This window comes from Schistocerca serialis, chromosome 7, assembly GCF_023864345.2.
Source record: "Schistocerca serialis cubense isolate TAMUIC-IGC-003099 chromosome 7, iqSchSeri2.2, whole genome shotgun sequence".
In the NCBI taxonomy this organism is placed as follows: domain Eukaryota; kingdom Metazoa; phylum Arthropoda; class Insecta; order Orthoptera; family Acrididae; genus Schistocerca; species Schistocerca serialis.
In genome coordinates, this window is record NC_064644.1 from 75,912,090 (window position 1) to 75,939,973 (window position 27,884).

The window sequence follows — 27,884 nt, forward strand, 5'->3', positions numbered from 1 at the left end:
GAACGTATCAGCATTACACGGAGGTGACAAAAATCAAGTCGTTGGAATTCTCCTGCAGTAATAGTTATCCATGCTATATCTATTGCCACCCATAACTGCGTAAATTTTGCCGGTGCAGGAGTTTGTTTATGAACTGACATCTCGATTATGTCCCATAAATGTTCGATGGAATTTATGTCGAATGGTCCGGCTGGCCACATCATTCGCTCGAATTGTCCAGAATGTTCTTCAAACGAGTCGCGAACAACTGTGCCCCTGTGACATGGTGCATTGTCATCAATAAAAATGTCAACTTTTTTGTGAACATGACGTACATAATGGCTGCAGATGGTCCCGAAGCAGTCGAACACATAGAGGACCGAACTCATTCCAAACAAATTCAACCACCACCGGCTTGCACACTGTCTATTTTGCAACCTGGGTGCCGGCCGCGGTGGCCGAGCGGTTCTAGGCGCTTCAGTCCGGAACCGCGGGACTGCTACGGTTGCAGGTTCGAATCCTGCCATGGGCATGGATGTGTGTGATGTCCTTAGGTTAGTTAGGTTTAAGTAGTTCTAAGTTCTGGGGGACTGATGACCTCAGATGTTAAGTCCCATAGTGCCCAGAGCCATTTTTGAACAACCTGGGTCCATGGCTTCGTGATGTCTGGGCCACACTCGAACCCTACCATAGCTCTTACCAACTGAAATTTTGGCTTCCAGGACACGGTTTTCGAGTCGTGTGGGATCCAACCCTTATGGTCCCGAGCCCAGGAGACGCGCTGCAGGCGATGTAGTGCTGTTAGCAAAGGCGCTCGCTTCGGTCATCTGCTGCCACAACACACTGGCACCAAATATCGTAGCTCTGCCAAAAGGCACACATTCGTCGTATGTCTCACACTTATTACTGCGGCTCTTTCATGCAGCTTTACTTATCTGTTGTGACTGACAACTCTACGCATACTATGCTGCTATCAGCCGTTACTTAATGGCCGTCGGCCTCTGCGTTGTCAGTGGGGAGAAGTAATTCCTAAAATGTGGTAACCTCAGCACTCTCTTGATACCGAGGGGGGGGGGGGGGGGTTCTTGAAGTATTGAATTTCCTAACGATGGAATGTCCCAGGCGTCCAGGTGTAACTACCGTTCGGTGTTCAGAGTCTGTTGTTTCTACGATATTGCAGCGCCTGTGTTCTTCTGATTACAAAGCAAAGTTGCTTTGGACATGCTTACAGAATAACACAGGCAGTGCAGTATTGTATTTCTCTGCCGATACCGGGCAAGCGACTTTTGATTACAAAGTCTGAACTGTACGACAATATACATGTTGGATGTACGAGTCCAGGTCGTAGACCCATGCTGGACGGCATATGGAAATGTAGGTGTGGCCGAGAGGCGTTCACGGATAGATGGCGGCACGGTAGCTCAGCGTGTTCGGTCGGAAAGTTAGCTACAGTCTGTAATAAAAAACTGAGTTAACGGGTCAGCGATGAACTTTTACGGTTGTCATGGGACGTCCGCCCCGAACATATCCAACTAACAATTATGAACAAAATAAGATCAGAGAAAGGAAAACATAAAGTTAAAAAAAGATAGGTAAATGGTAAGAGGACCTCTCGTGAAAAGCGGGAAATCCGGGTTCGAGTCCTGGTTCGGCACAAATTTTTATTGTCGTCATTCCATTTTACAGCTGATGGTTGTCATTATTCGCAACTGCGAAAACATTTAATATATCTGTTGCTTCCGTCGTGCCGCCATAATCAGGTCGGACACCTTTCCACGTGAATCACTTGAGTACAAATGGCACCTCCGGCAATGCACTGCCCCTTTTATACCTCGTGTACACACTAAACCACCATATGTATATGTGCATACCTCTATCCCATGACTTTTCTCAGTTCAGTGTGTATAAAACGTTTCCTCATATGAAATGTGCTAAGTACCCTCTGTTAGAAAGGATAAATGCGTCGACCCTGATGTATCCTTGGAAAAATCATGACATCATCTGTCAATGTTTGGGCCGGCATGTTTGGTCACTATTTGTTAGGATGGTTCAAATGGTTCAAATGGCTCTGAGGACTATGGGACTTAACATCTGAGGTCATCAGTCCCCCAGAACTTAGAACTACTTAAACCTAACTAACCTAAGGACATCACACACATCCATGCCCGAGGCAGGATTCGAACCTGCGACCGTAGCGGTCGCGCGGATCCAGACTGAAGTGCCTAGAACCGCTCGGTCACAACGGCCGGCTCACTGTTTGTTGGGGCCTAACGTTCTTCTACCCAAGCTCAGCTGACAAACTTGCTATGCTGCTAGAGCCTGTGTTTCTAAGAATGCAACAAAACATGTAATTCATTCAGGTAGAATTCCTCCTCATTTCAGTCATTAAGTTCGCAGAGTCTTCATAACAGATTTTGTGGCAGATGGATTGGTAAAAGTGGACCAATACCTTGGCGTACACCTTCTCCGAATCTAAACCTAATAGAATTTCGTCTGCAGAGGCATTTGAGTTCTTGTGTACGAAAGACCGGTACGTGAGTCTCCGTTCCGTATCGTGGAAGGCTGTGAAACAATACGCAATTCTCCAGGAGTACGTCAGCATATCGGACATTCAGTGCGATGGGTAGTTAACAGATGTATCCTTTCTCATGCAGAACATTTTGAATACTTCATTTGGGAAAGTGTTCCACACCGTAACTAAAGTGGTATGTTGAACACTTCACGTAAAAAAACTTTTTATGTAACGCTTGCACGTTATATTTTTCTGTGTTTCTCATGAGTAATGTGATTACGAAGAGAACCAGAAAATGAGTTCCGAACAGAGATCAGAAATGAGTTTTGTCTACTCGCTTTAAACTCTCCAGCGAGTTTCGTAACGTAACCTCCGAATTCACTGTCCCTGTGTGTCCGTGGGCTCGAGCCGTGAGTCTCAGCCGCGGCCCTCTCTTCCCTGGCGTCTGTTGTCGAGTACAAGTGTACTCGACTCGCTCAGAAAGGAGAGCGAGAACACAAGTTCGCAAGTATAACCTTGGATTCGCAGATTCACGCTACATAAGCAACCGCTCTGAAAGAAATCCTCACCATTAAACTGTAAATTTCTATTCATTTATTTCACGCAATCATGATTTCGAATTTATAGCCATTTTTAACTTCAAGCCGAAATGTCACAAAATTTTTGACCTGCCTACATTACAGAAGCAACTTACGTGCCAATATAATGGGTTAATAGTGAATATTCGCCTGTTTAAAGGTACATTTATATAGATAAAACTTTTTCGTGGAACGAAGTAAATTTATTTTAATGTTTACTTTCTACCTGTAGAACGTCTAACAATTACGATGACACATACACACTTTTGAGGCGCTACGGTCTGCAACGACAGTACCAAAAAACATGATGTGAGATTAAGTGTCATCTAAAAATGGTGATTAATTATTAAAATAAATTACGGAAATCAATAACAAGCTACGTAACTGCTTGTTAGCCCACAAACGCAATTTGTCAAGACCAAATTAATGCAGAAATAGTGCGCTTTTTTGTCGCTGTGGTATAAGAGAGACGTTTCACTATGCACAGTTTTCGTTTGCCGCAGTTTATACGTTTTCTCATGGTAGAGGAGAATAAATAAGAATACTGTCATTGTGTTTGCACTGGACGAAATTTGTTCGTTTTTCATCTGATGCGTGAAACATATTCCAAGCATCACTCCTCCTCTAAGGGAACAGATTTGTGACTGTATACATTCCATCAGTTAAATTTTCATCTTAGAGCCTTCACAGTCCCACAAAAAACAGCTTCTCAAGTTTCCGAGCTGAGCTTGGGTAGAAGAACGTGAGGCCCTAACAAATAGTGAGCCGGTCGTTGTGGCCGAGCGGTTCTAGGCACTTGAGTCTGGATCCACGCGACCGCTACGGTCACAGATTCGAATCCTGCCTCGGGCATGGACGTGGGGCCAACAGATCCCAACAAGTGGGCATTTCGATTTGTCAGCGCTTCTTTACAATAGTAAACGACAAGCACGACTAGCCTTACATTTCTGCACGCTACACTAAGACAGAACGATTCGACGAGCGTGAAGCGATCGCAGTCCCACAGATCGTAGACTCGTTATACTCGCGAAACTACAACGGAAACGCGGAAGCCTTAGCACACACGTAACAGCAGCCCCTTGATTTGCGAAGTATGCAACCCGCAACATTAGATTCAGAGTCGCTCAGTATCTGATCACTATGAAATGATAAAGTAATCAAGACCCTAAAATGCCGACAGGCGTTGGTATACATCAACGGGGACAGTTGAAAATGTATGCTCCTACCGTAACTCGAACCCAGGATCTCCTGCTTACATGGCAAGCCCTCTATCCATCTGAGCCACCGAGGGCACAGAGGATAATGCGACTGCAGCGATTTATCCCTTGCAGGCTCCCCATGAGACTCACAATCCAAACTTAATGTCCACACGCTACATTCGTAGTGACCCTGCCCATTACACTCATTACTCGCGGCAGACAATCTTACCGAGTCCCGTAAGGGTTCGGGCAATGCGTGTGCATCCGCACAATAGAAGAAGGTCAATGGCCGGCTAGCCTTCACTATACGAAGATGATATTTGTTCTTTCGGACATGTGCGAAAGAACAGATATCATCTTCGTATATTCTGATCACTAGTTTCGTCGTAGAAATAAAGCTTTGACGGACCCATACGCGAATAGCATACCTTCTACCACTACGTACGAGGAATATTTCCTGAAATTCTGATCATACTTTCCTTTCAACCCTACATGTAATAAGCGCAGTACGATGGATGGACGTGGATACATGAACGAGTAGTAGATAGGAGCTGAAATGTCTGGGCGTACCCATGATCGAAGCTAAATGTAGTTGCCCGATTTGTTCGATATCAATCCTTACGGTCCAACATTACGGCGAGGAATGGTTTACAAGGTGTACTACAATCCGTTTAAAATTACTTGATGGTTTACATTTGTCACTTGCCGTTGCACAGTTGCCACATCGACCGCCGGCTACCGCTCGGTTATTGATAGCACACAAAAATATCTACTCACCTCCCAATTGTTTTTAATGCGTAACGCAGACCAATGTAGGAAGCTGCCGCCGCGAGGTGTGTCAGAAATGCGAGATGCTCTGTCCACAGCTGATTTTAAGTGACCAGTGACTGAACTGCGGCAGGAGACGCGTTTTGTATCCCTGAATCCAAACTCATGTCCTAAGATAACAAGGGCGATGTAGTTGAGGACAATATTATGGAAATGGAACAGGATGTAGATGAAGATGAAATGGGAGATACGATACTGCGTGGAGCGTTTGACAGGGCACTGAAAGACCTGAGTCGAAACAAGGCCCAGGAAGTAGACAACAATCCATTAGAACTACTCACGGCCTTAGGAGAGCCAGTCCTGACAAAACTCTACAAATCAGGTGAGCAAGATGTATGAGACAGGCGAAATACCCTCAGACTTCAAGAATAATACAATAATTCCAGTCCCAAAGAAAGCAGGTGTTGACAGATGTGAAAATTACCGAACTATCAGTTTAATAAGTCACAAAATACTAACGCGAATTCTTTACAGACGAATGGAAAAGCTGGTAGAAGCCGGCCTCGGGGAAGATCAGTTTCCATTCCGTAGAAATGTTGGAACACGTGAGACAATACTGACCTTACGACTTGTCTTAGAAGAAAGATTAAGGAAAGGCAATCTTACGTTTCTAGCATTTGTAGACTGAGAGAAAGCTTTTGACAACGTTGACTGGAATACTCTTTTTCAAATTCTAAAGGTGGCAGGGGTAAAAGACAGGGAGCGAAAGGCTATTTACAATTTTTACAGAAACGAGATGGCAGTTATAAGAGTCGAGGGGCATGAAAGGAAAGCAGTGGTTGGAAAGGGAGTGAGGCAGGGTTGTAACCTCTCCCCGATGTTATTCAATCTGTATATTGAGCAAGCAGTAAAGGAAACAAAAGAAAAATTCGGAGTAGGTATTAAAACCCATGGAGAAGAAATAAAAATTTTGAGGTTCGTCGATGACATTGTAATTCTGTCAGAGACAGCAAAGGACTTGGAAGTGCAATTGAACGGGATGGGCAATGTCTTGAAAGGAGGATATAAGATGAACATCAACGAAAAAAAAACGAAGATAATGGAATGTAATCGGATTAAGTCAGGTGATGCTGAGGGAATTAGATTAGGAAATGAGACACTTAAAGTAGTCAAGGAATTTTGCTATTTGGGGAGCAAAATAACTGATGATGGTTGAAGTAGAGAGGATATAAAATGTAGGCTGGCAATGGCAAGGAAAGCGTTTCTGAGGAAGAGAAATTTGTTAACATTGAGTATAGATTTAAGTCTCAGGGAGTCGTTTCTGAAAGTATTTGTATGGAGTGTAGCCATGTATGGAAGTGAAACATGGACGTAAAATAGTTTGGACAAGAAGAGAATAGAAGCTTTCGAAATGTGGTGCTACAGAAAATTTTGAATATTAGATGGGTAGATCACATAAATAATGAGGAGGTATTGAATAGAATTGGGGAGAAGAGGAATTTGCGACACAACCTGACAAGAAGAAGGGACCAGTTGGTAGGACGTGTTCAGAGGCATCAAGGGATCCCAAATTTGGTGTTGGAGGGCAACGTGGAGGGTAAAAATCGTAGAGGGAGACCAAGAGATGAATAGACTAAGCAGATTCAGAAGGATGTAGGTTGCAGTTAAGTACTGGGAGATGAAGAAGCTTTCACAGGATAGAGTAGCATGGAGAGCTGCATCAAACCAGTCTCAGGAGTGACGGCCACAACAACAACAGCAACAACAAGCTAACTACAGCCTCGTGATGTGTAAAGCATCCGAGAAAGAGGTGGTCAACAATCTGCTGCAGAACTAAAATCACGAGCGCTTTGTTCACGGCTATTAAAGCTAACCTTTACGAGCAAATTCAAGACAAAGTAAAGTATTTTCTTGCTATTATTGGTTGCCAAAAACTGTCACTGTCCACACTGGCTGCTGCCTTACTATCCCATAAGCAGTCTTCGTTGGCACTTGCTTGTAGATTAAAGACGACACTGGCAGATTGCAGATAAGAAAAGTATGATAGGAAGAAAAACATGAGCAAATGAAAATTAAATACGATGATGAAAATGATGCTTCAAAGAACTAGAAATAAAAATTTGCATTAAACCCATTAACTGAATAAAAATGACATACCCTTTTGATTAGAAATAGAAATAAGAAATTTTGTGGCAATGCATGAAATTCGAACCTACGACACCAATCATGGCACGTTAATACGATTACCATAGCGCTGAAGTATAACATCAACTTAAACTGCTTTATATTAGACTGTGATAAGCGAGTCGCAATGATGAATTGCAGTATTCAAAAACGCGGGTTCACGCAATGTCATTTGAAGCTTATCTAATGTAAGCCGATCACTGTGATTATAATAACAGCGTATGTCACGCTGAATACCATCTTGTTTAGAAGTATCGCCTGCCACTGTGCTCGAGAGGTTCTCTGCGCTTCAGTCCGGAACCACACGGCTGCAACGGTCACAAGTTCGAATCCTGCCTCGGGCATGGATGTATGCGATGTCCCTAGGTTAGTTAGGTTTAAGTAGTTCTAAGTCTAGGTGACTGATGACCTGTTAAGTCGCATAGTGCTTGGAGCCAATTTTTTGTAGAAGTATCCAGTAGCGTTCAGTTAGTGCTGTGTATCAAACGTATGTATTTCATTAGCATCGTGGTGTATTATGTATGTGTGTTGTTTGTGGTGTATTCATCATGATTCATGAAATACGAAATAAAAGTGCCAGACCCATGATTCAGGATCCAAACACATCAAGAAAGAATGCCGGACAAGGAATTGGAAGTGAACGGGATAATTGTTGTTGCAGTTGGGCAACAGTGAACGGTTCGGGAGTGACGTTGAGCGTTCTCATTGGACGAAACCAGCTCCATCGCGAGAAGTGTCAGCTATCAAGTAAATTTAATCAGTCTATAATCGTTTGGTTCCAGAAGACCTTACCACAAATTTCCAAATTTTCCAGTTTACAACTGGCACGCCTTGTTAATGATATTCGGTTTTCCGACATGAACTTTTGCTTTCAGAGAATGCAGATCCATTCTGAATCATCTTCCGAGCGAACAATGCGAAATCAATTCCATGTAGTGGACATTTGGGTTCCTAGCAAAAGGCCTCTCCCCACAGCGGCTCTTAACGCTATACGTCTTCAACGGCCCAAACAACATAGGGGTTGTACAGTAGCTAAGTGGAGGCGTGTAGGATGATACGTCAAGTCCCGGACTGTTTTCGAATGATGGAGGTGGTTACACGATGCTTTCGAGGTGTTCTCCGCACAGTGTCTTGGGCCCACACATTCAGGTTTCCATAACATGAACCATGATGAAACTTTCTGGCAGATTAAAACTGTGTGCCCGACCGAGACTCGAACTCGGGACCTTTGCCTTTCGCGGGCAAGTGCTCTACCATCAGAGCTACCGAAGCACGACTCACGCCCGGTACTCACAGCTTTACTTCTGCCAGTATCTGTCTCCTACCTTCCAAACTTTACAGAAGCTCTCCTGCGAACCTTGCAGAACTAGCACTCCTGAAAGAAAGGATACTGCGGAGACATGGCTTATTTCAATATTCTCAACAACCAAGTGCTGATCTTCCTTCTACACCTTCATGGTGAGTAAACTGTGGATACTTCTGTCTTCCCAGCTGGCAAAAGTCTTGCTCATAAATCTGAACATGCAGGAATCTCATCGCAACTGAACAGGCCCGCAAAATTATCTGATCTGTGAAGTGTTGGCAGAAGAGCCAACACCGTGTTGCTAGAGGAGGCCGAAATGCACGCTTTTAAGCTCACGCAGACTGGCGTGAGGTCTGGAACAAGGTAAAGTAGTTATCCTATAAAGAAAAGAACGTAGTTCTTGGAATACTTAACTTTAATCCACAATTGGAGAACATCGCTCTTGTTTAGACATTATTACAATCTCAATATAACTGGTAATGGCGCCTTGCTAGGTCGTAGCAAATGACGTAGCTGAAGGCTATGCTAACTATCGTCTCGGCAAATGAGAGCGTATTTGTCAGTGAACCTTTCGTAGCAAAGTCGGCTGTACAACTGGGGCGAGTGCTAGGAAGTCTCTCTAGACCTGCCGTGTGGCGGCGCTCGGTCTGCAATCACTGACAGTGGCGAGACGCGGGTCCGGCGTATACTAATGGACCGCGGCCGATTTAAAGGCTACCACCTAGCAAGTGTGGTGTCTGGCGGTGACACCACAATCTGAATCCCATAGAAGATGTCTGCGAATTCCGCAACAGTGGGTGAAACGTAGCAGATAACATCCCCGTAAGAAAAACAATAAAAAGGAGTTATTAAATGACGCCCGCATACATGTGGCGGGGTAGGGGTAACGGTATGCTCGGTTGTTGCTGCTGAAGGCAGCTGCAACCTGTGCCACTGAGAGTCCATTAAACGAACATAGCAGCTAAGTGGCAAACTGAATGCAAATAGTAAGAAATCGAGTGGTTGGTCATGAAAAACAGAACAGAAAGTGAGGAAAAGAAACTGGAAGGAATTAGCAGACTCTCTTGCTCACATAACTGAGACCGTTATCAAGCCTGGAGGAGTGGTGTTACACGTTATTAGCGGGGTGTATTTTCAGAGTTACGTTTTCTTCCAGTGTGCTTAGCTTGTTGGTACAACCGAAGGGCAGCCTGCTGCATATCAGGATGTCCCTTCCATTTAATGTCACTCTTTAGTAATATATTATTTATTTATTTATTCATTGCACATTTAAAGAGCTATGACCTGATATCTTAAAACAGGTCGTAACGTTACGTTTTCGTTTGGCACGTTTCTATAATTTTTTTTTTTGTTTTCACCTGTAATGTTTCATACAGAACAACACTTTTTTATAATGATCTGAAACTGGAATACAAATCAAAATTTGTTGCTTTAAGAAGAATGTGAAAAGGTGATACGCAAGAGAAGAGATTTTTTAATGCCTTCACCAACTGTAACTGGCAGTGAGTACCTCGGAATGGTTTCTTCGATCTGTTGGCCGCCAGTCACAACAAAACAGTTCATAGTTGGTAATAGAAAAATGGTACTGAAAATTCTAAACGTTAACGTTAAGGATTCGTCAGTGTACAACACTGTGTGCTTTCTTTGTTAGACTGCCATCAACTTACACCATATTTACTCCACTATTCGCTATCCTTAACTATTATTTGACTGATATGTACAATTTGTCAGTGCATTTTGGCATGTTATGACTGATTCATAATTCTATAGTCTTATTTACTGCTACATCTCATCTTCCACCTCCTCTTCATCCTCTTCAGTGTCACGGTTGTCGCTATAACTGTGGGTGCCACTGTCCTCTCTCTAAAGATTGTTGTTGCGTTGCATATAGGCATGTCTGTTACGTCATGTTCGCAGGTACTCTTCATGTGCTGTTTTTGAAATGTTGTCAGTTAATGCGTTTAATGTGCCTATTGTTCTTGGCCTCTTATTGCTGTGTAGATAGGTTACGTTGGGTATGTTTCTGTGTAGTCTATGTCTGTTGTTCGAGTATAGCCCGCAAAAGAAGACAATGTGTTCTGGAGAACCTTCTTCCCGGTAGTGTATGTAGGTGTCTGTCTCAGACCATGCAGTTTACGTGCGTGGGGTGAGGCCCTTGTCCAGTTGAGAAATGTACTTACCGCGGCTGGGATCGATATGTTTCATTCTCAACCGCTCCCTTACGTCAGGGAGTAAGTCGTGTGGTCTGCGTCATCAGTTACATCACTCTAACCTTGCCATGTACCCAAACACCAACTTTTAAACCGACGTGTCGTCTGTATTGGTGCATCAGTTAATGTGTGTATCCTGTCTATTCTCCATATCTTTAAGCAGTAAATAGCTGCTCTGAATTTGATTGCGTTATTTATGGGACCTACACCGAGCACCACACACAATGCATCCACTGAGATGGTGCCTTCCGGATTGCCTAAATGCGACAGTTATCTGCTGTTGTCTGAGTGATGCTCGGTTGGTGACCAGATTGAATCTCTAAGACCACGTGCTAGCTGCCAAGTTGAGGACTGATTCGAAGACTGCACAGTGTTACGTCGGTATGACTGGTCGAGGTGGTCTGTACTGTTCTGGCCTCACCTGTAGATGTAGTATTCTTTTCGCTCTGTCTGTTAGCAGTATATGTGTTGGTGTACATTCAGTATCTCATCTATTTGTAGTACAAGGTAGCATGCAACATGTGTTCATTTGACTTTTGTGTCCGCTATTTCGCTGAAGAATTCTTTTGGAGTGATCCTTTCAGTAATGTGAGCCGTGGCGCCATTAAGTTAGTAGACTCTACTGTCTCGCAACACTAACTCAAGGGTAGTATCGACTATCCCTCTTGCGACCCCGTTGCTAATATCTATGTGGAAGAGTTGGTATGTGTGGGTTGTGGCCACGGAAACTCTTTGCTTGCCGGTATACAGAGTTGTCTATTGATCCTGACCGGACCAAATATCTCACGAAATAAGCGTAAAACGAATAAACTACATAGAACGAAACTTGCCCAGCTTGAAGGGGGAAACCAGATGGCGCTATGGTTGCCCCGCTAGATGGCGCTACCATAGGTCAAACGGATATCAACTGCGTTTTTTAAAAATAGGAAACCCCCATTTTCTATTACATATTCGTGTAGTACATACACGAGTTTCGTTTGATGCTTATTTCGTGAGATATTGGACCCGGTCACTATCAATGGACCACCCTGTATACACGGGTTCGCTGGTCCGAGAAGGGGGCACCAAGTTTGGGGATATGCGGTAGCGTCGCGACAAGAGGCGGTCACGAGGTCCGAGCGACCGAAGCCACGAGCTGCGCAATGAGGGCCTGCGCAGAGGGAGGATGCCGGATTACTTCACAGGGGTCAGCGTCGACTACAAGCAGCGGGCCGACATCCCGTCTGTTGGTTGACAACATCTGTGTTGGACGACCGCTCGTGGCGTGGCTGTCTCCTTCTACCTGTTGTCATCGGCACTACTCAGTAACCGCCGCGACGCACCGTGGATCCATGGAGTTGCTTGCTTATAAAGGGGAGTAACATTCTGTAATCCCCGTGGTGATTGGTGTCATTGTCTACCTGACGTCCTAATTATTTTCTGGTCTGTACCCGACCGTCAGAGTTTTACTCGGTCGGCTCCTTGGTCGTAAATATAGACCGTAGTATTGTACTAGACACTAGTTGTCGTTTGAAAACTTGTTCGGATGTTATTGTTATTCTGGAAATCAGAATTTCAGAAAGGCTTCTACCTGGTCAGGAACATTCTTCTAAATAACTTTCTATATGTTGATGATGCAGTGATCCTAGCAGATAAGGAAGATTACCGTCATGAAGGAATCTACTTGCTAAAACAAGTGCAAAATTTAACATGGAAATTTTTAAAAGAAGAAACTAAGACAATTGCCTTTATGGGTAAAGAACCAATTAGATCCAAAATAATGATAGAAGTTTTAAAGCAAGTAAACCATTTCAGTCATCTCGGATGTGAAATGACGTACGGCTACAGCAGAGATATTGAAATTAATGTTAGTAAATTCAGCTGCGTATGTGGGACAACAAACAGCAACCTAGAAAACAAAACCAGGAAAGCGCTCAAATTAAATCTTACAGAATTGTTTCATTTCCCACACTGCTCTATGGAAGTGAGACCTGGGTGACCACTAAGAAACAAGAAAGCCGGAGTCAGCCACAAGAAATGAAATTCCTTAGAGGTTGCACAAGAGAAGACTGGCTAAGAAATCTAGATATTAGAGAAGAACTGCAAAGATTTAGCTCATACGAAATCTTTTGAAACTTTCCTTCAGAGCGGCCCTCATAACTGAGAAACACTTTAACTTTTCACATAGTAACAGCCAACTGTCACCAGGGCTTTAGTAAGAACAAGATTGTCAAAAGGGACGGGTTGGGATCCAGTCGCACCTTGTTGCTGATTGAAATGAAAAGGTTGCTTGCTTTTAAGGAAACCTTATCATTGTCATAGGTCATCAGTCCCTAAGCTTCCACACTACTTAACCTAAATTATCCTAAGGGCAAACAAAAACACCCATGCCCGAGGGAGGACTCGAACCTCCGCCGGGATCAGGCGCACAGTCCATGACTGCAGCGCCCGAGACCGCTTGAATAATCCCGCGCGCCCCTTTAGAGCTCTATGAGTTTACAAACGGTTACACAGCAGCTTCTCTAAAATCTTTGCTAGGGTGTTTATCAGGCATATGGTTCTGTATATGCTTGGATCTGAAGGATCCCTCTCTGCTGATTTCTTTATGACTGTTTTGAAGGTCGGTCTTCCATATTGTAGGAACTCGGCCCTACTGTGTCGTTAAGTAACATTGTTAGGAACAGGATGATCTGCGGAATTCGTTTTTTTTCCGTTTTTCCGAGAGGATATGATCTGATCCAGGTGCAGTTTTGGCTTTGAGCTGCGAGATTGCTGGCGCATTCTCTTCTTGCACAAAAGGACACTAATATACCTAGGTATGTGTGGTGTGCGTACTCTAAGACCTTCAGTACACACACCATCAGATTAATTTGACTTGTCACTCTAACGAAGTAGGCGAGTGTCAGCAATATGTCTCGTGGTCTTATCGTGGCGTGTTTATCTTCTGCCGTTAAGTCAGACGATAGAAATGCCACTTGCACGCTTATTGTAGCAGATTGACGGTGACCAACTTTAAACAGAACTTGATTAATTTTCACACACATTTATTAAAATAATAATAAGCATAAAAATTACTTAACTTGGTTCTGGATGCTATCTACAATTGACAATCTGAAGTTCCTTTGGTATTGGACGTTAATCTTATTCTCACATATATCTGTGATACTTGACAAAAGTGTCTATACATTTTTCTTCATGGCTATGTACAGGAATATGGTAATCTTATTAGGCGCAGACTGAAACTTGACTATAGACTGGTGCAGACAAATGCAGACTGACTAATCGGAGGTCTGTACACTCGTTATAATACCTCGCGCGTTCATGTATCACTGCGTGAGTGTGATCCGCGGGGAGGAAAGGTTCTACGTTAGCAGCAATCTCATTGGCTGCGTTACATAATAATACGCGGATCGGCGAAAGCAGAACTTGGTCCGTCTCTATGGCAGCGCCATCTCGCAGTGCGAAGACGGACGAGCGCTGCGCCTGCGCTGTTGTGCTTAACAGGGCGCGCTGTAGTGGGAAAGTTGTGTACGTGCTGACTACACGGAACTATATAGACAACAGTACGTAAACGACGTGGCGAGCTTCAGAAGTTTCAAATGATAATATAAGCGGACTTCAAAAGACTCCTTATATTCGCGTGCTGAAGTTAGAGATGTTGAGAAGTCGAAGTAACGTATCCACAGCATCGTGTGACACATTTTTCACAGAGAAAGGGAGAGGTATGGGAGCTCGGAAACTGGAGATGAGAAGAAGGGTGCGCTGCAGCGATGACTCGTAATCTTCGCCCCACATACGGCGGGCGGCCACTGTGCGACGCGGTATCCAGGGCGGCTCGTCCACACAGAGGCGGCGGCCGCTACTTAAACGCGGTGAGACAGCAGCTTCTGAGTGACGGCCTAATCGCGCCTCCCGCGTCCCCCAGAGTGGCCCGGCCACGCGTCGTCAGCACTCGCGGCTTGCGTAACGCCCGCTGATCTGGCGGCAGATCCAGTCACGATGCGTTTTGTGTGCGTGTCGGCCGCAGGTAGTTACTGTGTCAGCGTATGCGACACCGCGACCTCCGAGCCGAGCCGTTACGAAACCGTCCGCATTGGCGCACAGCGTGGGAACGGCGCGCAGACCTTCTTTTACCCTGGAGTGATACGGCTAACATTAATTCTTTACTCACGCCCTTTTCTACGGTGTTTTATTCTGTATGTTCTCAAGCCTTGCATATTTATAGCTCTTCATCCAGCATTGGCACTTGCTGTCAAATGACACCGAGACAGACTGTATGTTGGGTGACAGAAGTCATGAAATACCTCCGAATATGTCGTCGGACCTCCTTTTGCTCGGCTAAGTGCTGCAGCTCGAAGTGGCTTAGACACAACAAGTCGTTGGAAGTCCTCTGCAGAAATATTGAGCGCTCCTGCCTCTGTATCTGTCCATAATTCTGGAAATGTTTCTGGTGCAGGATTTTGTGGACAAATGGCCTCTCGGTTATGTCCCATAAATATTCTATGGGATTCACATAGGGTGATCAGAGTTGCCGATTCACTCGCTTGAATCGGCCAGAACACTTATAGCCCCGTGGCTTGGGGTATTAACATCCACGCCGGCCGGAGTGGCCGAGCGGTTCTAAACGCTACAGTCTGGAACCGCGCGACCACTACGGTCGCAGGTTCGGATCCTGCCTCGGGCATGGATGTGTGTGATATCCTTAGGATAGTTAGGTTTAAGTAGTTCTAAGTCCTAGGGTACTGATGACCTCAGAAGTTAAGTCCCATAGTGCTTAGAGCCATTTGCACCATTTTTATTATCAACCATAAAAATTTCATTGCTGTTTGGAAACATGAATGGCTGTAAATGGTCTCCACGTATCCGAATATAACCCGTCAATGATGGCTTCTGTTGTACCAAAGCACCCAGTCAATCCCACGTACACGCAGCCCACACCATTATTGAGAAATCAACAGCTTGCACATTGTCTTGTTGACAACCTGGGCCTATGGCTTCTGCGCCACACTCGAACCATACCATCAGCTCATACCTACAGAAATAGGGACTCATCTCACCAGGCCACAGTTTTCCAGGTGTCTAGGGTCCAACCGATAAGGTCATGAGCCCGGAAGAGGCGCTGCGGTCGGTGTCGTGCTGTTAGCAAAGGCACTCTCGTAGGTCGTCTCCTGCCGTAGAACATTAGCGCCAGATGTCACCTCACTGTCCTAATGGATACATTCCTTGGACGTCCCACGTTCATTCCTGGTCATTTCGAGCAGTTTTGCTCGCTTGTTAGCTCTAACAACTATACGCCAAACCGCTGCTCTCGGTTGTTAAATGAAGGCCGTCGGCCACTGCGTCTTTCTTCGTGAGAGTTGATACCCGAAATCTGGGACTCCCGCTACACTCTTGGAACTTTAGAGCTCGGAATAGTGAATATTCAGTCTCCGAACTGGAACGTCCGATACGTCTAGCTTCTACAAGCACTGGACTCCCAAAGTCTGCTAATAATCACGCCGGAAACCTTTCCAAGCGAATCACCTGTGTGCAAATGACAGCTCCGCCAATGCCCTGTCATTTTACACCTTGTGTACCCAATAACACCGCCATCAGTATACGTACATATAGCTATCCCATGACTTCTGTCAGTTCAGTGTATAAAGCATATCGTGCAGACGATGGTAGGCATTTACCTGTGTTATGGAAGTGCCCTCCACTGGGAATCAGAAAGGAACAGCACAACCGTTCACCACTGAGCCGTTTCTCTTGTCAGACGTACTCGACGTGAGGTCGGCGAGTCGTGTGTGCGTCCGACCTCGCTATGGATACCGGGAGCGAAGAACAGCGAGCTGCAGTGCGGTTTTCGAATCCAGAAGGGGAGTTAAGATTTGGAGCTTACGTCCGAATGTTTGTTGTGTTTGACGAAGACAGTACGTCAACTGTTTGCGAGGAATAAACGATTTCGAGAACGCCTGTGTCTCTGAGAGAAAGCCACGGCCACGACAGGCTCATCGCATCATTATCCGTATGTCTTTGCTGAGGTGGATACTGATGACAGAAATGACCGACAGCGGACGGTAGACGACATTCGAATAATTTTGGGTACAAGTTATGGTAACGCTCACACCATCATGACAGAGCATCTGAAGGTCCGGAAATCTCTGCGTAAAGGAGCAGAAGTTGAACAGAACTACTGCATCACTGAAACACCTGGAACAGTATCATGATGAAGAATAGCGTATCCTGTCCGCTATTGTCGCGGCAAATCAGACATGACGTCACCGAAGCCGTGCACGCCATATCCAGGGGGTCACAATGATCTTTTTCTCTGACTGAAAAGGCTCCCTGTTCATTGGTTCTCTGGAACATTACGCAACCGCATAGTTCGTTTATAGGACAAAGGCCACAACGTGCTGCGAAGGTGGTTTCGACTACACTCCACAAATGTCGCTGGGCAGCCCTTAAACATCCACCATACTGACCAGACCTTTCCCCATTCTGATTTCCTTATTTTTGATCCCCGGAGAAAGACATTCGTGGCCGTTGATTTACTTCGGTCGAAGAGGTGCATTAGTAGTTTTGGCGATTACTTTTGAAGAAGTAAACAGTTTACTTACTTTTTTCCATCTGCCTCGTTTTGATTTGACTGCATCTTACATCTATCTGCATTTTACATTTATCAATCCCTGGTTAGGCGTGAAATCTGAAAACTGCTCTGCACTGGACTCAGAGGTCACCAAGAATGAGCACGTGTAAAACGGGAATATCAGAGCTATGATACAGCAGACTGAGAGCAGAAACGAAGATCTAAACATTAAGGTAACTATAGAGAACCAACCAAAAATTTTCCGGTGTAAGGACATGTGCCGGCACGAAGATCAAGAACGACACAGCGGAGGGGGCTGTGAGGCAACGTCAACCAATAGCACGCTGGCTAGGAAGTCACCACGACAGGAGCGCCCTCTACACGAAGAGAACAATAGTGACGCGCCGCTCAAGAGAAACGGTGACTTGTGATCTACATCAGTTACTTGCATGGAAACTGTATTTTTCGAAGGACACTGATTATTTGCATGTCGCCAATTGCTTGTTACACCGCCTTGTATTTAAGCAAGTTAAGTAATGTCAGTTAATTTACTGCAATTAACTCCATTAATATGATATGCTTGTATGCTGCCTAGCTATCCGAGAAAACAGCTTGCTGTTGTTTGTTGTGGTCTTCAGTCCTGAGACTGGTTTGATGCAGCTCTCCATGCTACTGTATCTCCCAGTACCTACTGCAGCCTACATCCTTCTGAATCTGCTTAGTGTATTCATCTCTTGGTCTCCCTCTGCGATTTTTACTCTCCACGCTGCCCTCCAATACTAAATTGGTGATCCCTCGATGTCTCAGAACATGTCCTACCAACCGATCCCTTCTTCTAGTCAAGTTGTGCCACAAGCTCCTCTTCTCCCCAATTCTGTTCAATACCTCCTCATTAGTTATGTGATCTACCCATCTAATCTTCAGCATTCTTCTGCAGCACCACATTTCGAAAGCTTCTATACTCTTCTTGTCTAAACTATTTATCGTCCATGTTTCACTTCCATACATGGCTACACTCCATACAAAAACTTTCAGAAACGACTTCCTGACCTTTAAATCTATACTCGATGTTAACAATTTTTTCTTCTTCGGATACGCTTTCCTTGCCATTGACAGTCTACATTTTATATCCTCTCTACTTCGACCATCATCAGTTATTTTGCTCTCCAAATAGGAAAACTCCTTTACTACTTTAAGTGTTTCATTTCCTAATCTATTGACATAAGCATCACCCGACTTAATTCGACTACATTCCATTATCCTCGTTTTGCTTTTGTTGATGTTCATCTTATACCCTCCAATCAAGACATTGTCCATGCCGTTCAACTGCTCTTCCAAGCCCCTTGCTGTCTGTGACAGAATTACAATGTCATCGGCGCACCACAAAGTTTTTATTTCTTCTCCATGGATTTTAATACCTACTTCGAACTTTTCTTTTGTTTCCTTTATTGCTTGCTCAATATACAGACTGAATAACATCGGGGATGGGCTTCAACCCTGTCTAACTCCCTTCCCAACCACTGCTTCCCTTTCATACCCCTCGACTCTTATAACTGCCATCTGCTTTCTGTACAAATGGTAAATAGTCTTTCGCTCCCGGTATTTTACCGCTCCCACCTTCAGAATTTGAAAGAGAGTATTCCAATCGACATTGTCAAAAGCTTTCTCTAAGCCTACAAATGCTAGAAACGTAGGTTTGCCTTTCCTTAATCTATTTTCTAAGGTATGTCGTAGGGTCAGTATTGCCTCACGTGTTCCAACATTTCTACGGAATCCAAACTGATCTTCCCCGTAGTCGACTTCTACCAGTTTTTCCATTCGTCTGTAAAGAATTCGAGTTAGTATTTTGCAGCTGTGCCTTATTAAACTGATAGTTCGGTAATTTTCACATCTGTCAACACCTGCTTTCTTTGGGATTGGAATTATTATATTCTTCTTGAAGTCTGAGGGTATTTCGCCTCTCTCATACATCCTGCTCACCAGACGGTTGAGTTTTGTCAGGACTGGCTCTCCCAAGGCTGTCAGTAGTTCTAACGGAATGTTGTCAAATCCGGGGGTCTTGTTTCGACTCAGGTCTTTCAGTGCTCAGTCAAGCTCTTCACGCAGTCATATCTCCCCTTTCATCTTCATCTACATCCTCTTCCATTTCCATAATGTTGTCCTCAAGAACATTGCCCCTATATAGACCCTCTATATACTCCTTCCACCTTTCTGCTTTCCCTTCTTTGCTTAGAACTGTGTTTCCATCTGAGCCCTTGATATTCATACAAGTGGTTCTCATTTCTCCAAAGGTCTCTTTAATTTTCCTGTAGGCAGTATCTATCTTATCCCTAGTTAGATAAGCCTCTACATCCTTTCTTTTGTCCTCTAGCCATCCCTGCTTAGCCATTTTGCACTTCGTGTCGATATCATTTTTGAGACGCTTGCTAGGTACCCCAAATTACACGAGTTGGCCGGATCCCAAAACAACGAATCCAAGTCAATAGCCCAATCAATATCCGAAGGAATGCCCGACATGAAATAACTTCGAAATACAGATCAGTGGACTCTGAGGTCCCTTCGCTCACATACGTACTAGCGGTACTGATATTATTCGTGGCTCCGACCAGCTTAGATGCTACGCCAACAACTGGCAGCAGGCCGCTGCATTTATATCGATACTCTTGGCTCTCCGACAGAACGCAGTTGTCGGTATTGGTCTTACGCGGGGATACCAAATATTTTGCGCTTACCAAGTTTTGTTCATATCCCTTAACGCGTTGAAAAGTTATGTGTTGCATGACATCCCTTTCTCTCGCCATCTCTTCCCAAATGAATTAAATGTCATATGTAGTGTCACCAATCAGCTTAGCAAACAGAAAAACAAACAAACACACAAAAACTGTGGATTAACCTCCCATATCTTTCGTTTTCAACTGTTTTTACATGACAAATCGTCCATATATTCCAGTTATGGTTGTAATATAAGCATGAGTACCATTAAGGGTTGTAGATACAGTAGATACAGTCCGCTAGGTATCGTGTAGGTCATTGAAGCGAGTCGATGTTCTGACGATTTATACAGTAAATTTATGTCTGTGAAACGGTTACTTAAATTCAAAAACTAAGTTCTGCCTTGTATTGAAATCACAGTTTAATGCAACTAACTTATCCTGTATGGAACTAGAGACAACAGCCTTTTTAAAATGATAATAAATTCTGTAAAGAATTACCAATAACAACTTTTATTGATTATTTGTTAATCAACATGGATAGTATAACTTGTTTTTTTTAACAGAAAATATTCAAAATGTAATAAAATACACATAAGATCGCAGTATGAGCGTGATATCTTATGGCGAATGTGTCCAGCTACTGCAAGAAACTATTAACTTTTTATTGGACTGACACGCCGCTGAAACACATCAAATATTAAAATAAAACTTTCGACAGTATTATTCTTAAACATGAAACAGTGGGTAAGAAGTTAAAGTGACAAGGATACTCAAGTTAAGACATGATAACACAATCATAAATATGTGTTGCAAAATAATATACAGAAAATTAATTGACTTAAAATAAAAATACTATTTCGTTACAACTACGTAGTTTTCAGTAATTAATATCGTCTTAAATTACTCATATGTATCCATTTTCTTTGCTTTGGTGCTAATACTGCCAGACACACATTTCTGAATAGTTGCTAGAGAGAGCTTAAGGCGGAAAGCGTTGAGAGTAACCTCATGCCCAGCAGTTGTTTGGTACAACTCATAGAGGAAAATTATTTGCAAATACAGAATCCTTCAAATGGAAAAATTCTGCATCCAGTTTTCAGTAAATGATGGACACCAAATTGAAAAACGTTAAAAAATTAAGATGTGTGCAATCGGAACTTTTATTTTCAAAGCGATGATAATAATTTGGATTTGCTACCTCGTAACACACTCCTTGGATCAAAAAGGTAGATTTCGATGTGAACAACTGGATTAGAGCTACATCAAATAATTACATTATCTTATAATAATAATAATAATTATCTGATAATAATTATGTTTGACATCTTTTTCAATTTAAAAAAGTTCAGCAGCAAACATTTGTCTGATACATACGTGATTGCAGTTAGAAAACATATAGTAAGTTACAAATTGTCTAACCCCAATAGTCTGTTTTTCCGGATGGTAAGTCATATCACATACCAGTTTCGTTTCAAATTTCTCCATGTCTTACAGAGCTATGCTAACTGTCGCCAACTTTGAAACACCCATTCCTCCTAACAGGGATGCTAGTGGCGTCTTAACTCACAACCATCTTTCGTAGATAATAACCAACATGTGTAGCACGTTTGATTGAATTTTACCCACTTCTTCTAGGGTTATCACCCTCTACACTCCCGTATCCCAAGTGCTGGAGGCATCCTAGTCACACACTACTTTTTCTCTTCGGATGATCAGTTACATGTTGGACAGAAGTTCCTCCGCAGGCCTAAGGATCTGGGGTAGCGTATCGTCGCCGACGGGGTCATTATTGCTCGGATGCATGCGACATGGAAGGAAGACGACAGTGTACTTCCAAAATTCAGGCATCTGCCTCAACCGATTAACGGAAACCACGCACTGCATAAATCTGGACAGTCAGTCAGGGATTTAAACTAGCGCCCCTAACACAGGGAACGTTTTCGAAAAGATTAAAATATGCCTCTCTTGAAACTCTTCTTAAAGAAGATCACCGAAAAAATTCTAAGTAGTTAACGCGCTTTTCTCTTCCACCTTTTTCTAAAATATACGATAAAGTAATGTACTCATTAGTTGAGTCACACTTGAACAGAAGTGATTTATGCAGCACAACACAATTTGGGTTCCCGAAGGACTACTCAATTGAGAATGTCATTTACGTGATTACTGACCAAGCATTACAATCATTAAATAATAAAATACCACCTCCACGCATATAATGATACTGGATTTAGAAAATCTTAACTTTTGTGAAATAGCAAGCTGAATACCAATAGCTCTAAGTAAGGAATAATTCCAAAAATACTACAAGTGGAGGATTTAATTACTGGCGAGAAATCACAGATGATGTGTCAGTGGCTTTAGTTTCTGATCACTTAAACTTTTTATTGTTACAAGTAATTGGAAATATAAAACACGAAAAAATGAACCAAGCAAACGAAACATCGTATGATCCAAGGCAGGTGATAATAATAATAATAATAATAATAATGATAATAACAAAATAGCATCAAACCAAACGTAAATTTTCGTGCAAATATTGTCTGCACTTCTAGTAGTACAGAAAAAACAAAAAGACAGATAGGCAGTATTACAGGTAGAAATCAATATCGTCCAAAAATAAAACCACAGAAATTCAAAATAAGAATAATACTTGAAGCTGAGATAGACAAAATGTACTCCCCTATCTTGAGCATGTTCTTATTGAAATCATAGAGCGATGGTTACGTGTTGTGTATTTGAACGCCAACTCTGTTTATCATGCACAAAAATAGTATGAAATGAGATGTAACGTAGTATGTTCTCGAATTACATTACATACTTATAAAGGCGTCTTATGTACGAAGCAAATATTGGTAACGACATATTCTGCCCGAAACGCCAAGATTATCAGTTGAATTGGAGAAAATCTTTCTTGGATGCTGAGTACAGCATCTCTGTCGCTCCAGGGAGTTGATCTGTTCAGTCTGTCACGTGTCTACGAAATCTCACACTTTTCAGTGGCTGTCAGGACAGTGAATAAGATGAGCAAGACACGTTATAAGTAGTTCATTAATGGGGTTTCCAGCACAGCTCACAAATCATATGTAAGTTTATCCCAAAATCATTCCATAGTGAGAACGTAGCTTCGTCGCACGACGGATTTTTCAGAAATGTCAAACACTACTTCGAGCATTCAATAATGAAGATAAACGTGAAATGGCTCTACACCAACACCAAGTTTCGAACGTGCATAACAAAAACAAGACAAATTTCTCGAGCAGTTAAACATAACTACGCCACAATGAAGGGACATACATGGCAACAGGAAGATTGTCGTCTGATAGCTAGCAGCTGGACACAGTCGTGAAACAGAACAGTAATTTCTATCTTGAAACTCCACACCTTTATCCGTGTAAATGGAAGCGATTTTGAAAAAATGTGTGCAGTGTCGGAGGAGAAGCCTCTTAGCGAATATCATTTGCAAATGATTAAAAAAGATAAATATCGCAACCTAAGCAAAGAATGTGCAACAAGATATTGTAGAAATAGATGCATTACCAACAACAAACTTACGTCATCCATCAAAAGTATTGAAACAATGACAAAAACGCAACGTGTGCCACATAAATTGACTGCTTTTATGCAAATTCATCTGCAAAGGACAGACATACAAGGAGATGTACAGCTTGTGAACTAGAAGGTAGACAAAGTAAAGCATTTAAGCATATTGATGATGAAGATACTATTAGGACCAGCCAGGTTAGCCAAGAATGCTAATGCACTGCTTCCTGGACTCAGCTAGGGGCGCCAGCCCTGGATCGACTCCACCTGACGGATTAACAATGAGGGCCGGTGTGCTGGCCAGCCTGGATGTGGTTTTAGGCGGTTTTCCACATCCCACTAAGTGAATACCGGGCTGGTCCCCATGCCCTGCCTGAGTTACGTGACTCGCAGACATTTGACAATTTTCGCACTATTTCCTGGCTTACACTAGATGCAGAGATGTGGGTACACTACTTCTGTCCTGGGGGGGAGGGTCCAGAGTGGCGACAGGAATGTCATCGAACCACTCTCTGACTCTGACATTGCCAAACCCATACAACAGGGCTGACCCCATGTTGAAGTGGGACCAAGGCCCAAGAAAATGATGATGATGGTGAAGATACTAATACATTAAAAACATTAAAACTATCTGTTGAGATTTATTAAATATGGTATTTCAGCAATACCCCACACAGAGGGGGGGGGGGATCGATATTAAAAAATTAGATCAAATCAAGTTTCATTTTATACAATCTTTAAACACATACAATCTAGAGTATATAGAAATAAAATATACTGATGCAATGGCTTTAACACAGGCATATGTACAGAATGAAATGAAACAAATAACAACAAAAATTTAAACAAAGAAAACATAGATTGTAGCATCCATTAAAAACTTTAAGAAGCTTGGAAAGTGAAATACCATACATATAAATTCAATATGATGATCCATTAGCTGTACGGATGGCATAAATTAGTACTACTGGAATAATAGTTTTTTATCATAAGTTACTTCTTAATAATTTGTCAGATTTAACTATTAGGCATAGATTAAATTGTATGAAGATTTACACAGACTTACCCTTTTAACTGCTTATGACAATATAGATTTCCAGGTGACTAAAGATTTAGCTACCTAAAAAAGTTTTTTTAGAAATTTATTTATTTTTGCCCTGTATACTGCCTAAAGACCTTCAGTTCTCTGTCTTAGTTATTGTTCTATAAGGATGATACATTTCAATAAATGTTTTACATTTAAAACACTACATGTGATAGTCCTTAAGGAATGAGTGTAAAGTATGACTGTCAATTTATAGAGATTAAAATTTATTAAATAAAACTATTAAATTAAAAATATCATTAAACTTGCAATTATCTGAATACAATTTTAAAACAAATAGACAGAAATGACCACATATTACTTCATCAAAATTTTGAATTTGTTGTCCATTATAGTACAGTTCACTTGATGCAAGATATTTAAGTGAGTCTTTGGAAATATTTCCTCCAAATGAATCAAATACAAATTTTTTATCTTTATTTTTACAGTAATTTATCCAATGACTCCTCTAGATGCAGATGAATCAAAATTTACTCTTCCAGATTTAAATGTTTTTTGCTTACTTCATAATTTGTCAATAATAAAAACTTTTGTAAGAAATTGAATTTTTAATTACCTAATGCATTACTTAATGCATTAGGAGATATATGCATAGGTTTTTGCAAAAGTTTTTAATCGCTTGTAAGCTTTTATATCAAAATTACTTAATGCATAGGGATACATATGGACTAATTTTTCCAAATATTTTTTTTGCCCTAGGCCTTATTGTCCATTGCTAAATTACGTCTTTTCTGTTCTTCCAATTCTTTATCACCCATTGTTTTATTTATAATGGCATTTGCAATTTCTAGGACTATCAGCTAGTGAACTAGTAGTTGCTAAATATGGTAACACAGCCAAAAGTAATTAAAAAAACACTTTCATATTTTGTTAGACCAGAAACTTCTTTCTTTCTCATTAGATATTCAGCATTTTTTTCACAACTGGACTACCTAATTTACTATGGAAATTTACAACACTTTTCTTTCTTTGTCCTTCATCAATTAAAACTTGATGAGTACTATGTAACACTTCATTATTGGCTTTCAGTTTTAATCCTTTTGATTTAATTTTGCTACTAGGTAGCAAACTGTATTCAATAGTAAAATTATTCATTTCTGTAGATAAAAAATTATAAGAATTAAAATTTTTATGCTCCATAACCATTGTAATCCACACGTAAGCCCACTTATAAATTCCGTTTTCCATACATTATACCTTTAACTGCAACTGCAGATAATTTTTCTTCTAACAAAATGTCACTTGCATTCATTCTCTCTTTTGCAGCAAGTTGAAGTTCCTTATCTGCTTCATGTCTTTTTTCTAGATGTTTGTGATCTCTATAAACAGTATGAAGTTTTTTACATTCTTCATATAATTTATTTAATCCTTGATCTTGCATATAGTTTAGAGATAAGTCCCCAGTACATGTAGCCTGGAAGTTACATCTCTGGTATTGCCAGAATATTTATAGCCCCCTTTACTATTCCTTTATCATACTTTTCACTTTTCCAAAATCTGTGGGGAAGATTGCTAATAAATCAGATTGGATATGGAATACTTTTGGGTTCTTGATTATAAAGTCACTAAGTTTATTTTTTAACATCTGTACTATACCAGATTTTTCAGTATGATAGTTTTTATTTCCAGCCAATTCTTCTCCATGGATTTTCTTCTTCACATTTTTTCAATAGGTACTGTATTTCTGATACACTTAACATGTAATCTCTATCATTTTGTTTAATTGGTGCATGTCATTAAATTGTTCAGTATAACAGTTATAAGGAACAATTTGTTTTTCAACCTCTCTATGTTCTTCAATTGCTTTCAAAACATTGCCACTAAACCCATGATTCCTTCTTTAACTCTCTGATTGCATCAGTAACTGCTTGATCTTCTTTTTTATATTTTTCATATTCTGTTCCCAGTTGTTTTTTCCATTTTTTAAAATTCCTCTTTTAATTATTCATTTATCTTTTGATTCTGTTTAACCTGTGGGTTGTATCTTGTAAACATTAATTATAGATGAAAAAACAAATTTTATCCAAATCATGAACAAAGTAAAGATTTATCTGTTCTCCTCATTTCTTGTGAATGAGAAGACTTAAAATAAGTTAAATCCCCCCAACAAGAACACGAAGATGAATATAGGAGATGGTTGGGCTCATTCTGATTATGCATAACTTTATATGAATTTTAATACTGTTGATGTAAATGGTAATGATTATCCATCTTATGATGGAAAATCCAATACAAAAGTAATTGATAATTATGTAGATAAACCTTTTTCAAGGATTCACAATTAAAAAGGGGAACAATATTTTGTCTAGGATTGAGTATCCTTTCATTTCTTCATCTGCTCTTATTCGATTGTCTCTAGCTGATGAGTTAGCTATAGAAAGTCACATTGTTAATAGTGGAAAGATATAAACTAAGAAAAATGAAGTACTTTATTCATCAGAATTATTTGGCATATTTTTTAAAGGTTATAAGGAAGTTACACAATGAAAGGACATTTAACTGCAATTTTTTGTGGAGTCCCACTACACTAGGTGCCAATCTTCAATGGAATGATAAAAATGATGCTTGAATTGCAATAAGAGATACTCTTCCAAAAGAAGGTAAAATTCTAGTAGAATGGATGGAAATTCTTCATCCTGTAGTTAAATATGAGCCAGGGCATTCACTTGAGCTTTAAACAAAAAGGACTAAAAATCCAAAGATTCACATATCTTTCTCTGAGCCACAAAAATCAGGATTGTTGGATTGGAAGGAAAGAGTAATTTTGCATTAAATATCACTGATTACCATAACTCTACAGAATTTGATATGACTGAGTTTATTTTTGTTGTTTTCCACATGAAAAGGAAAAAAAAACTGTTGACTGACTCTTCTTCATTTGATCACATCAAACTACAGAATATATGCATAACGAACAGTAGAAATGAAGATTTTGTTCAAGAAATATGGAATCTAGATGCACCAAATAACTTTTTGAAGGTTTATGATGCTTTCTGCGATTTTAAGAAAGTCATACAATTGAATGGTGATGTTAATGTGAATCCATTCAATTTTTTGCAAAATTATACTATTTGAGCTATAAATATGACTCAAAGAATAAATGATTCAACTATAAAAAACAACAATGAAACAGTGTGTTATTTTTAATAAAAAAATTCCGAAAGATACTTTTGTCTATATAGTCGTGGTTGACAAGAAAAATTTTACATATTCTGTTCAACACAGGATACTAACTGAAAATTTTA